The sequence below is a fragment of the Thalia democratica genome, chromosome 1 (genome assembly GCF_965202585.1).
Source record: "Thalia democratica chromosome 1, ktThaDemo2.hap1.1, whole genome shotgun sequence".
In the NCBI taxonomy this organism is placed as follows: Eukaryota; Metazoa; Chordata; class Thaliacea; order Salpida; family Salpidae; genus Thalia; species Thalia democratica.
The window spans coordinates 63,557,777-63,572,390 of NC_139165.1; positions in this window are offsets into that span (position 1 = coordinate 63,557,777).

The following is a 14,614-nucleotide window of genomic DNA, read 5'->3' on the forward strand; positions in this document are numbered from 1 at the left end:
ATTCTAAGATTTATTTTAAGTGTTTGAAATATAAGTTTCACACACATCTGAGTTTTCAAGCTTTTAAAATAGCCTGTTTGTGTAGCAACCTAGTTAAAACAAAGTTCACAACATAAAGAAATAACGAAACTTATTAACACTAAACAAATTACATGCCAAAAAAATATAAGTCAGCTGGAATGGACAATTAACTTTCTTTAACATTTTTAACAAAATTATAAAACTTAATTGAGTCATTAGCGAAGAGAAAAACCTCTTTTTTATTAAGTATTACAGCAATTCTTTATCTGCAATAAGAATTTAAAAATATTAGTTGTAAAATAAAAGACGAGCAACAAAAAAAAAAAACGTTAGTTAGGAGTTATTGCGAGAAATGATAAAAAAACAAATCACCAAAGTCAGTTCCAACAAAGCACATGATTATCTTCAGTAACTACAGAATTATCAGAAAAAAGTTGTTAAGGCAAGTTATAAATTAGCAAAATTTATTATTAATAATGAGATACCGTTTATAATTGAAAACTTTTTAAAGAATTTTTGTTGGCAGTAATGAAAAACTTTTGTTTATTTCTTCAATGACAACAAAAAGTCCTATTTAGGAAATGCATTAAGGTTATAAAGTTGTATAAATCAAATTATGACTTTAACCAATATGTTAAGATGAGAGCACTGATAGAAAAACTATTGCTCATCTGAAAATTTTTATTAGAGATGTTTTTTTAACTTTGACACTTTAGTATAATTTTTTGGTTTAGTTCAAACACGAAGCACAACAATCGGTGAAATTTTACAAGTAAAGGTGCAATGCACCAAAAGTTTTTAGAAGTACAATTCCTTTTTTTTATTTTTAGTATAAAGTTTAATTAAAGTTTAAAAAGTGTCTTATAAAGTATATCAATATTAAAAAACACCGTTAAGCTACTTTAGTATATTTTTTAATAAAGAAATGTTTATTTGCTAAATTTTTTTCGGTCAAATCGAAATTTCACTACTTTACATGTAAAAATTGTTTGAAACTCCAATCGTTTTCAAAAACTCTCAAATTCAAGTTTTTTTTCCAAAATTTTTAAGCATAAATTTTCAAGTTCAAAGCTTGAACTTGATACATTATAACATATATTATAACTGAAACTAACACTTTGGGTTGAGCAAAACTTACATCATAAGTTTAATTTGCCACTCTTTTAAGCAAAAAAGCCAGCCTGAATTAACAAAAACATTCCTGATATTTTTGTATACAAAAAACAATTCTAGCCAAAAACTTATAAAATGACTTAGTTGGCCTGAGATTTGAAGTCTTCAAATAAAGATAGTCTGAAAGTGTGTCAATGTTTATAAACTATCCCTAAGTCTAGTTTATATTAAATAGATAGCTCCAAAAAACAGTAAATGTGTGTATTGATATGCAAAGCATAAAAGTTAAGTTAGGTTGACAAAATCAATGTTTAAAAAATGAAAATGCATACCTAACAAAAACTATATTAGTTTATGTCATATATATTGTTTTAATTGTGTCTGTACAAATTTAGATATTACATGTAGAAAAAACAAACTTAGAAAATTATGCATAAACTAAACTTACAATTATGACAAAAGTTAAATTGTTAAAAAGTTTATTACTTAACAATTATTTCACGCTAGTGCGATTATCACAAGTAAAAGTAAACAAACTAATAAGTTGCAACGGACAAACATTTTATATAGTTTTAGATAATGTATTTTGATTGATTAGTTTTAGATGGCTCCTTAATTGTGAAGCTCTTTAAAAATTTATTGTTAAAACAACTTCAATATAAACTAAAGTTAAACTAACTAAAGTATTTTATAAAAAGTGGTTTAAAATAATCGCATTTTTTTAAGTTGGTGTGCATATAAATTAGTTCAAGTGCAAAGAAAACTTCTAAAAAATTAAAATGTGTCAAAACAAAACTTAAATAAACCTTTTTTTCTTATTACTATGATATTTTAAATGTTTTTACACTAAAACATAACATTTACAAATAAAAAATATATAAATGAAACTTAGGTATAAAAAATATTGGAAAGAATATCTAAGCTATAAAGAAATGACATTTTAGTTAATTACTGTGCATGCTTTTGTACAAAATGGAAAACATTTGCAATTAGTTTATTTGATAAATAGGTATAATATAACTAACTTATTAAATTCAAGCACTCTTTTTTCAGATAATTACTTGCTGTTGTAAAATAGATGTTATTATGAAACTCAGAAAAATATCCTGTTATAATGCTAATCTGTCTTTTTCACATTTTTAAATTAAAGTAGAAACTTCTTCTAATTATTTTTAAATGTTATACAGAGACTTAAAACCAAACTAAACAAATTAAATCGAATTACCGAAAAAAAATTTACTTGAAATATATTTTCGCTCAGCGGGCCACTTTTACATGCTCGCGGGCCACAAAATTTTCTTTCGCGGGCCGCATTCCACTCAAAAAAATTATGTGCTCGCGGGCCGCAATTGGCCCGCGGGCCGCAGTTTGCCGACCCCTGATCTAATACAATAAAATAGAATATATTGAAGTCTTAATAAAACTCATGTTATTATTTCATCTTAATGTATTTGTGGATAACAATTGTACCTAAAAAATATATTAAGTCTAAATACTGTTATTTTATTCTAAACACTTTGTTGAAGAAAAAGCTCATTAATAATAATTAAAAATAGTTTTCTAAAAGTTTTACCAGTTCTTCAAAAGCTGTCGAAAGTTTCCCGCGTAAAGCGTATAAAACAATAACTTAAAATAAAGCTTGAAATTTTTGAATACTAACAGAAAAATGAAAAGTTTTGACTACCTAAACGTATTCATCTCTCAAAAATTTTTATGAAATGAGTGTTATTTTGTATGAATTAAGTGTCAACTTCGTTTAAAATTGTTATATTTACACTTAGTTACAAAAATATAACATACAATGTACGTCATATTTATTAGATTGAAGATCGTTCTTCTTCAATTAAATTTTAATGAATTGCTCGTGGCAAAAAAAATCAAATAATGTCAGAAACTCCCGTTAATTCTCAAACGGATGAACCTTCTGCACTAAAGGAGGAAACCTTTAAAGCAAATCCAGCAGCTTACTTGGTTCCTGTTATATTTTTGCTCCTCCTTCTTTCTTTTTTAATGGCTTACGCAGTGTTTAAAAAGAGCAAGAGACTTGAAATTATTAAACCTGTTGTAGAAAATGCGAACGTCGAAAAGAATGAAGAAGTTGTCTGAATAAAATCAATTCTATATGGGAGTTTTGTTGTCTCTTTTATTTTGTTTTATTACAACTTTAAGTTTCTACTTAAGTAGCGTTAAATGTTTTCTGATAAGCAAGAGCAATCTAATAGCTTTACTTGTCATCATATAGTACAACTTATTTTTTTGGGATAGTTATTAGACATAAAACCATAATTAATGATTAATTCCGTAGTATCTGCAATTAAAAAACCAATTTTTTAGTTGAAGAATTAAACGGTTTAACTCAATATTTTGTAGCGTTAGTTTTTTTTTTCAACTTATCTTTATAACTAAGACTATATTTTTGTAGTCTGACAAAGCAGGTTTAATTTAAAACAAAATGTTGTAAATTAGACGTCTACTTATCATTTATTTAATAATCAACCAATTTTTTATACAAAATAAACATTAAACTATTATCTAACAACTATTTATTGTATACTAATTAAAATTTTGATATTTCTTCTAAACTTTAAATAACTTTCAGTTATGTGATACCGCTTTTTCGAAATTTTGTATCATATCCTCATTTTTTATTAAAGTAAAACAAGCTTTAATAATATAATATTTGTTCAGCAGAATAGAAACTTTAAAAAATCTGTAAATAAATACTGGTGACTGATGTCGTAAACTAAAAAAAGACAGATAAAAAAATAGATTAAAATAATTAACTTAAAGGAGTGTTATTCTTTATTAAATAAAAACTAGGATTAACATTACGTTTAATCAGTGAAATAAGTGAAGTTAATAAAAATAAAATTTGAGGACTTTTTATTATAATTAAGTCTGTATATACACTTGTTGAAAATCATAGCTTGGTGAGGTTATTATTTAAACTTAATTTGTGTCTGACTTACATGTTTTTACAGTTTATGATTTTCAGTAATACAATGACTGAAAAATTATTTAAAAACTAAGAAATTATTTTTACAAAATCGACTGTTTTCTATCTTTATAACTAAGTTTCTTCCTAAAATTTTAAGTGATACTAAAACTCAATAAAAAACAAATATACTTTAATGTTTAGCTTTTCTAAAGAACTTAGTGTTAAAAGAGTTCATAAACATTTATATATATATATAGAGTTTTAATTAGTATGTACTATTCAATAAGCTTTTATTTTGTAAGTGTCATTTTTAGGAATTGTAAAAAGTTTATTAGGAAAGTACAATTTTAGTTATTAAACTTAAGTTTGGTCTTCCGGCTTCTTCAGAAGCTGTTAAAAAATGTATAGAGATCTATAAATTTTCTGGTTGTAGAAGGAAACAATTGTAAGCGGTTTTGTAAAATATTTATTTTTGATAATTTTACATATGTACTTTGTGCATTACTTTTAAAAATTACTCAGAGAGTGATTCATTATGCTTTAGAACGTATCGTAAATAATATTGTTATTTCTTCCAGCTACATAGAAATCTGATATATAATATGTTTGTAGTATAAAAATTTATTTATTTATAAAACAACTGATCATAAAAGTAGTATAAATAATGAAGCAAAACTCAGCCGTTTGAAACGTAAGTTTTGAAATTATCTAAACCACCAATTTTGTATAAACTTAAATAACCACGCATCAAAATTTATGACTAAACTAGGTAGTAAACCTGCGTAAAAGAACCTTAAAACAAAGCTAAAAGTTTGTTGAAAGTATTTAAAAAAAAACTTAAGTTGGTTAAAATTAAAAAGATGACAAATAAAAGTTTTTCAAAAGTTTCAAACACAGTGATTTAATTATTGATTAAGGTTTTTAACGAAAGTCATAGCATAGGAAATAAATCAGGTTTTATAAGATTGAAATAAATTTTGTAAAATGTAACAAATTATTTTACAAGTTGTATACATAATTACCAAGTACATAAAACATTTAATTCATTAAAACTATCGAAAGGTTGAAAAAAAAATATGAAGTAAAATAAATATACCACTACAAAAATGCTTAAATTAAAGTTTGTTGTTCAAATTTTTCTAATGGTTTTCTTAGTAGTTATTAAATTATGATGCGATTGTAAAAAACTAAAATCATCTGTAATATAAATAGATTTGTTGGAACTAATATTTAAAGACATACATACACAGTAGAATTACTTTATGAAATGTATAAAAAAAGTGTATGCTTCAGTTCTAAAGCAAAACTGTAAAAAAAAATATTGATGTGATAAAAATTAAATTTTTAAGAGGAGCAAAAATTTTGTGTCGCATTAACGTTTTTATAGGACTGTTATATTGTTTAAGTTTTTTAACTTTAAAAGTCTTGTTTTGTATTCTTGTTTTATATTGACTTCTTATTATGTTTTAGTGAAGACTCTTGGTCGAAAGTATTTAAAACGATATTTTTAAGTGTGGAATCCAAAAAATTTATTTAAATTTTTGCAAAATTAGTTGACTTAGTATAAGTTAGGCTAAAAAAATAAATATCAACAATTTATACCTATTAAATAAAATAAAAACTATTCTCTTTAAAAATTTTTTGCTATGGCCTAATTTTTTTTTGTTATCACATGTTTAAACTCTACAGTTATAAGGTAGTTTTAAATTATTATTTCATTCGTAAACAAAAAACCTTTATCAAAAGGAATCAATATTTAAACTTGTAGAAGTTTTTTATAATACTTGCACATAAATAAGAGAACTTTTTAAATTGTAAATTAAAAAAACTTTGAGCAATTTCAAGAATAATATAAAACAAGTTTTTGCTTATCATTTTATGTCTTTTTAAGACTACTTTCATTTTTATATAGCTGAATTGAAATTTAAAAATTATCAACAAGTTAAAAAAATTTTTATTTAAATTTACAGTATAATGTTGAAATCTTTATGTTTATTCAACTTAAGTTTTCTTAATTAAATATATATAGCCTCAAGTTTGATTAAATCGAAAAGACTATAACATTTTTTTCAAAAAATAGTTACTTGCACAATCAGGGTTATTAACTAGGTGTTCTGCAATAGCAGATCTTTTTGAAGCATTTACTTTTTTTAGATTTATTTTCTTTATAACTGTTTTTACAAAATTCATCAGCACTTTTTGGAATATGTTCTTTTATCCTTTTACCAAATTACCTTGAAGTCATACCGACATAACTCTCTTCGTAGAAGCAGTTAAACTCGTAAAATACCATACTGAAGTATTCAAAATAGGATATACGTGATTAAGTTATAGTTCACAGTATTGCCAGTAATTTGTAGGTATTTAAGATTCAAATACGTAAATTTATTTACTAACTTTGCTAAAACTGAAAATATGCGACGCGGCTTGTACTATTATGCAACTCAAAGGTAATTATTACGTTATATAAAAGTATTGAAACAAAAAATATAGTTTATTGATCGACAAAAAAGACGATCAAAATAATTGGTCCTAGGACCTGGTGCGCTAAGAACCTTTCGGCTATCGATTCGCATACCACGGATACCTTTTAACGTCTTGTCCACGACATTATTCTTGTTTAAGACATAGTGTTTTTGAAATTATTTTTAAAGCTTTCTTATAATGCTCAAACAACTTGTTTTTTCATAAGTTTACAACACTTATTTGTACTTGTTTTGTAAGCTTCGAACATCTTTATACGTTTTGTAAAATTTCCAAATTATTTAACCTAAAAACCTATTTTTTGAGAGTTTTGCTTAAAATACTTTAGCATTTTTGTTTTCTTCTGAAATAAAAACACGACTAGAGTTAGTTTACTCCTTTTGTTTTTATTTCCAATAAAAAAAACTTCAAGTATTTCTATATTCTCCAAAAAAAGAGATTTTAACAAGTTACCTACTATTTTATTACTAAATTATATGAATCATAATAAAAGTGTAGACATCTTCTCGAATCGAGATGTTTTTTTATGTTTATTACGTTTAGCAAACATATAACTCTTTTTAAACTACTTCGTATATTTTATTGAAACTAATAAAAACTGTGGTGTATACATGTTTTAATGGGGTAGCTGTCAAATTTGTACGAACGTATAAAATTGCACGAAGACACTTTTGTACGAAGATACTTTTGCACGAGCAGATAATTTTGCTTGGAGACTTTTTTGCACGGGCTGAGTATTATTCATTTTTTTATTAATTAATCTAATTTTTTATTATTTTAACCTAGTATTTTTTATTTTATTTTTTAATTATCACTGATACCCCTACCCTTACCCTCGGTCAATAACTTTTTTTTTCTTTTTAACTAATTTATTTTTATTTATTAATTTTTTTTTTATAATAATTTTAGTTAGTTGTTTTTTTATTTTTGTTTTTACTATCACTGTTACCTCTAAACCTTACCCTCGGTGAGTAACTTTTATTTTTAATTAATTTATCTTTTAATTTTTTTTTCTATTTATTTTTATTTATATATATTTTTTTGTTTTTTTAACTCTCGTGCAAAATTGACCATTCGTGCGAAATTGTCTTCGTGCAAAAGTATCTTCGTGCAACTTTGTGCCCTCGTGCAATTTTGTCTTCGTTCAATTTTGACCCGTTCCCATTTTAATGATGATACATATAAATGTTTTGATTTATAAGTCTTTGGTATTAATACTGCTTACAGCATTCGAAAATACTAGTATTTGAAATAATAAAACTGTAGTCGCTTTTTTTGTTGTTATTTATAACTACTAAAAGATTCCAATATAATTTCACAGATAAAAGTTAAATTAAGCCGATAAAAAGTTCTTTAAAGGTTTATAAACTAGAGAGAAATAGTTTAAAAAATTTGTCTTTGATTTTATAAAATTGCTTATGAGAGAAAGCTATAGAACATATAAAAGACGGGTAGCTGTCAAATTTGCACGAGCGTACAAAATTGCACGAGGGGACAAAATTTCACGAGTGCACAAAATTGCGCGAAGGTTCACTTTTGCACGAAGACATTTTTGCACGGGTTAAGTTTTTTTTTCTTTTATTTTTATTACTAATTATCACTGTTACCCCTAACCCTTACCCTCGGTCGGTAATTTATCTTTTTTTTTTAATATTTTTTCTATTATCTTTTTTTTTTTATCAATGTTACCCCTAACCCTTGACCTCGGTCGTTAGCTTTTTTTTTCCGTTTTATTTTTTTTCTGTATCTTTTTACTTTCGTGCAAAAATGTAACTCGTGCAAAATTGACCCTTGGTGCAAAATCGTCTTCGTGCAATTTTTTGCCCTCGTAAAAATTTGGCTTAGTGTAATTTTGTGCACTCGTGCAATTTATTCACCTCGTGCAATTTTGTCTTCGTGCAATTTAGACCCGTTTCCATAAAAAAAAGCCTAAAAAAATATTCTATCTGTAAAAATAGCCAATAAGGATCTAAAAATATAATTTGTACCCTGACAAGTAGTCTTTGGTTCAACTTGGCTAAAAATGCTTTTCATCAATTTTACAAATTTAAAAAAAGTTACAAATAATGTTTCTATCTATGAATTACATAGAGATTGTTTTCAACATTTGTTTAATCAGGTTAAGTAGAAATACTACTTTGCTAATTTGAATGTAATAATATTATACACTTTTATGAAATACTTTAGTAAATATTAATCATGCACTTTAACACAAAAAGACTTGGAACATACAATTTAGTTTTTATTACCTGCATATTAAAAAAAAAGTAAAATTATTAGATCAAAATACAACCAGTAATAAGTTAGATATTTTATTAACTAGTTGAATCACGTTAGTTTTATTCAAAGAAGATTAAAACAAAATCGCAGGAAAACTAACAGCAAGTAAAGTGTATAAAGCAGGTACTGTTACAAAAAAGTTTAGCAGCACACCAAATAAACTCCATGAAAGTCCAGTTGTGTTTTCAAAGTAGTCAGGAATAGCAGTCTTGTTAAAAACAAAATATGCTCCATTTGCACCAAAAATTGCAGCTAATGCAGTTCCTCTGTGAAAAGGAGTTATTCTGGTTACATCTGCTTTACCCACTACCTCTTTCAAGTTTATTTCCCGACTCTTACCGCCCGTTTCACGACTTGTCATAAATGAACGGCGAACAGCTGGGTTTTGTAGTAAATTATTTCTCATGTTAAATTTACATAAATTGTTAGATAATCCTAGAACATTTTGTTTAGTTCCTCTAAGATTTTTTAGAAATCGGAACCGTATAATTTTGCTAATCGTAGACATGTTTTGAACTTAAACACTTTTACTAACTAACACGAAAATTATTATTTATGTGTTTATGGTAAATCAATATTCGATCCTGACGTCATAATAAAAAATTTAATGAAAATAATCATTGCATTTTTACATGTAAATTCTAGACTTACAGTAACTTATATTTATTTTAAATCATTATACAGCATTAATACTCTTTTCTATAGTATAAAGACTAGAAAAGTTAAGTTTGTTGAAAAATTAAAACATTTATTTTGTTTCAGTCATACTATGAAATTTTTCATTTAGTTATTAATAAAATTCAATTTTTTATAGAGAAAAGTTTAAGACACTTATCAAAAGCTTTTATTCAGCTCAAGTGAAAGCTTTTCTTGATTTACAAACTTAGTCTGGTTCAGTTAAAATAAACAGATCCAAAATATAAAAAAAAATAAAATACAGTAACCTCTCGCATCTTTACGCACTCGTGACTTTACGCACTCTCGTTAGTTACGCATTTTAGAATTCTAAAAAAATGAAAAATAAAAATTTTAATTTCAATACTTAAAGTTCTTATGGCATGAAATTTCATTCCTACTCAAAAAATCCATTAATATACCTTTAATACAAGAGAAGTTTATCCTTATGTGGGCAAAGGTAAAATTTAAAAAAGTTTTAATAATATAAACAATGTTTATTAAACATTTTTATTATATTTTATATATTTTTGGTCAAAAGAAGTCCATTACAGCACTAAATGCATATTTTTGTAAAATAATATAGAAACTAATTTTAATATAGACACCAACTCATTTCTTAATTGTAAACAAATGCTTAACTTTAAATTGAATTCGCTAAGTAGAATAGAATATAAATGTTAAGTATCAAATAAGTCACGGATAAATAAAGATAAAATCTACTTATTTTAAAATTAGTAAAATTTTTCTACAAGTATTATTATTTTATATAAATTTAATTCCTTTTTTTTTAATATGTATAGTTTTATCTTTTGTTACAATGTTTATAAATAAAGTAAACAAATTGTTAAAAGTGGGAAAGTACCAAGTCTGCTTTTAACTAGAAGCAATATCAAAAAGCAGCCATTATAGTAAGTATATTTGGTATCTCTCGTATCTTTACGCGTTTTTTCTGTGAACACAATGTGCGTAAATAAGCGAGAGGTTACTGTACGGTAAAATTAAAAATTTTTATCTAAAAAACCATGATACATTTTTATACTAAACTGTTTTTCTTAAGTCTCCAACGTTTGTCGTTAGATTGAAAAAAACGAAAAGATCATTACTTCATACATGAAAACTTTTTTCTGTAGTTTATTGAATTGTTTCTAATTAATTTATATTTTTTTACTTTTTTTTTTTATTATCAAAATTTCGCTAACTATTTAAAAGTATGTTTTGCAATGCATTTTCTTTAATAAAAATAATGTTATTGCCACCTTTTTCGATCAAAGAAAAATTTATGTTTGATAATCTACAAAATTTTGCCATAAAGTACATTATTAAAATATACTTAGTCAAAAATAAAACAAAATGTACCGTGTTGTTTAAATAGAAGCCTAATGATATAATATCCTTAATAAAAGTAGTTCTATATGCAACAGGTGGGTCGGAGTCACTTTTGCACGGCATCACTTTGCACGTATCCTAACACTAAACCGAACTTGACTAACCCTGAAGCTAACCATAACTCTAATCCTAACTTCAACCCTGACCTTAACGTTAACTCAGACCCTAAACCTGACTCTAACTCTGACCATAGCCCTGACCCTCATCTCAAGAAAAAGTGACTCCGTGCAAAAATGACGACTCGTGCAAAAAAGTCAATCTGTGCAAAAAAGACTCCATGCAAAACTGACTGCTCATGCAAAAGTTACTTTGTGCAAAGCAGACCCGTCCGCGCAACAGGTATGTATGGAAAGCTACATACTTTTTCAAAACTACTTTACTCCATCACTTTTAATAATTTTTGGAAAAAAAACGGTGAAAAACTTTATCAAACAAATATAAATTTACTAATCTATCATATAAACAACTGATGCACTTGATTACCTTATTTTTATACCAGAAACACTAAATAAAGTCTACGACCACAAATACTATTTAAAACAAAAATATTTCAAAGTTGTAAAACTTAAAAAAAATCAATTTGTACAATATAACCTATTTAATTTATCGACAAAATTATTGTCTAATATTTTGCATCTGTTCAGAAAGTTTTAACTTCTGTGTATCAGCGGTCTCTAAAAAACTGTTTTTAATCAATTTAAAACAATTTCATCTATCCTAACTGCAGTTCTGATTGAATTAGTTCGTATAGATTGAAAAACTTTAGTTTCAACATTGTTTGGTACATAATTTATTTTTTGGCCACTAATTTATTCCGACATTAGCGTAGAATCCCTCTTTTCACGTAATTTAGATTGTTGTTCATGATATTAATTTTTAAACTATATATTTATGATTGAAAAGTTAAGTATTTTTTAAAATGTTTTATTAACAATTTTTTCACCGTGCAATTATTATATCGAATAGCTTTAGAACAAATTACATTGGTATAAAGCGCGATATTGTGAGATACCGCTCCTTTTAAACGATTTTGAAACTTTTGACAGTCATAAAATTTCTACCTTTTAGCTTTCTATTTTCTTTCTATTTTTATTTTACAAGTTTTGTTATGTTATTCAATATTTGACGCTGAAGTAAGGTTTAAACATAAAATTGCTAAAGTAAAATACAGAACAACATTTTTAGTGCTCAGGACAGAGTTTCCTAAAGTGGGCTATATCACCACTAGGGTAAAATTTAGCTCTCAAGGGTCAAAAAATAGTAATGCAGCAAAGAAGTAAACATATAACTAACCAGTAAAGGAGTGGTAGCTAATTAAGGGGGCGATTACTTTTTAAACTTATACTAGAAGGATGATAATGAAAATGAGTTTCTAAAAGCCCTGCTATAAAACAATTATGCCTTTTTAAAACCTGCTTTTCCATATGAGATAAAAAAGAGTGAAGGAATCACAATTAGTTGATTTATTTTATTTTGTTTTATTAAATTTTTAGCTTAAATTTGATTTTAGTTAATAATTTTTATATATTTACAGTGTTGTCTTTGTTTTGTGTTTTGTGTTGTTGTGTGTACCAAATCCAATGAGCAAGCCTTTTATTGCCAACTGCATTCATTTTCGACTGAAAACTTGCGGGTAATTGTTTTTTATACTTACACTTAGCAACCCTAATTGCATTAGCGCCGTAGAATAATGTTATATAAATTATGTGGAGAAACATCATATATTTAAAATTATTTTTGTTTATTAAAAAATGAAGTTAAAGTTAAATTGTAGAAGCTTCTAAAATTGAACATTGCAGTATAGAAGCTAACTACATTTCACACACTTTATGTTGATCCGCAATGACCAACGACATGATTACACGTCGCCACACCTAATAAAAAAATTCTTTTTTGAACTGGAATACTTATTTTAACTTTACTAAAAATATGTCTTAGAACAACTACTTTACAACATAAGAAAATTCAATTTGTGCAATAAGAAATAAAACACTTTCGAAATTCATTTTCAACTTGAAATATGTGATATAGTTTTCACAGAGTGAAATTAATCTACTAGGTAGTTTTTACTTTTTTTAAGTTAACATCATGGCAGTAGATTAAAACTGTTAGTTTGTTAACATTAAACTAGAAAAAAAAATATACTAAGCTTAGCATTTTTGGAGCATAAACGTGAATAATCAAACAACTCGTGCATTAAATCATAATTTACTTACTTAAAATCGCCCATTTCTCGAAGAAATCCTTGTTTTAATATTCTAATATTATATGACAGTGTTGCAGACCGCTTGTTAGGATGCTTAAAAAATACGAAGATCGAGTTTTCAGCTATACGAAGTTAACAACTCTGACATAACCTATTTACACCTTGTGCAAAATTTTAGCTGATTTAAAGTAGCTTACATGGAGTCTTCCCTCAGTTTTGAGAAAAAAATTTAAATTGACCTAAAAATGACCCTTTCGCTGTAAGTTGAAACATAAGATATGACAAAAAACCTAATAGAATTTTTGTGTTTGTAAGCAAATTGTTTTTAAAAAAATAATTGGATGAGGCGAAGGCTCAATTTTTTAATTATTACATAATTTTAGAACTTTTTACAACTATGAAGCAAAAAGAGCGAAAAACAGCTAAATTTAAATTAAATAAAAATATCATCAACTATGTTTTAGTTTAAAAGCTAACGACCTTTAGAATTATTAAATTCAATAACTACCTGCTCTGTTAGCGTAATTGGGGGAGGGGGGCGTTATTACTAAAGGAGCTATAACAGGGGAATTAGGTACATTTCACAATAAATTTAAGCTTACAATAGATATTCTTGGATTTGTATTAAAGAGAAAAAAAAAGTACTTAGATACATTTCACGAAAAAGTTGAAACTTACACTATATATTTTGCGGTTTGTATTGAAGAGCGAAAATAATAATTCAAATAAAGTCTTTCTTTGGCCCAATTTACGGAATATTGAAACTTACACCAGATATTCTGGGGTTTGTTAAAGTTGGAACCTTTATTTATTAAATTTTATGAAAAAGGGCGTTTATAAAATTGAGTTTGGGGAAACCCTGTTGATGACAGTCTTCTCTGATCAAGTTTTTTTTTGAAAAGGCTATAAGCATTGCTGGTGCAACATCTACTGGGTTTATTAGTAGTAACCTTGCAATACCATTCATTTTACTCCAGCTTTCTTGTAACTAATTTCTGTATACATATATAAACATCATTTTAGTTTGTAACTAATTTAGTAAAGCCGTCAAAAATAGAAAGCATTCAAAAACTATTCAAAAAGTATGTCAGTCTGAGAAAGCAAACGAAAAAAATCGGTAAACCTCCATTACTTTAGCAACAAAAATGACATTTAGACCGAAAAGTTTTGAAGAATCTCTATTAAAAAATTAGCATCAAAATTTCTAAGCGAAAAATAAAAATATGCAATAAAATATAACTTTTTTTAAAGTATGTTTATTGATAGAGTTGCACTATTTTGAGTTAAAGGTATACGTTTGGAAAGGAAAAGAAAAATGCAATCACTACTATAATAAAACAAGCTGGTCAAATATTCATCATCCCCATACTTATCATCCTTTACTAACTTTGTAAAGTTGAACTATTTATTAAAAGAATTAAGTAATAATCACTAAAAATTTTTGAATTTTAATTGTTGGAGTTTGAGTTGTCAGCATTTAAATAGTCGTACACCATTTTTTAGAAAAT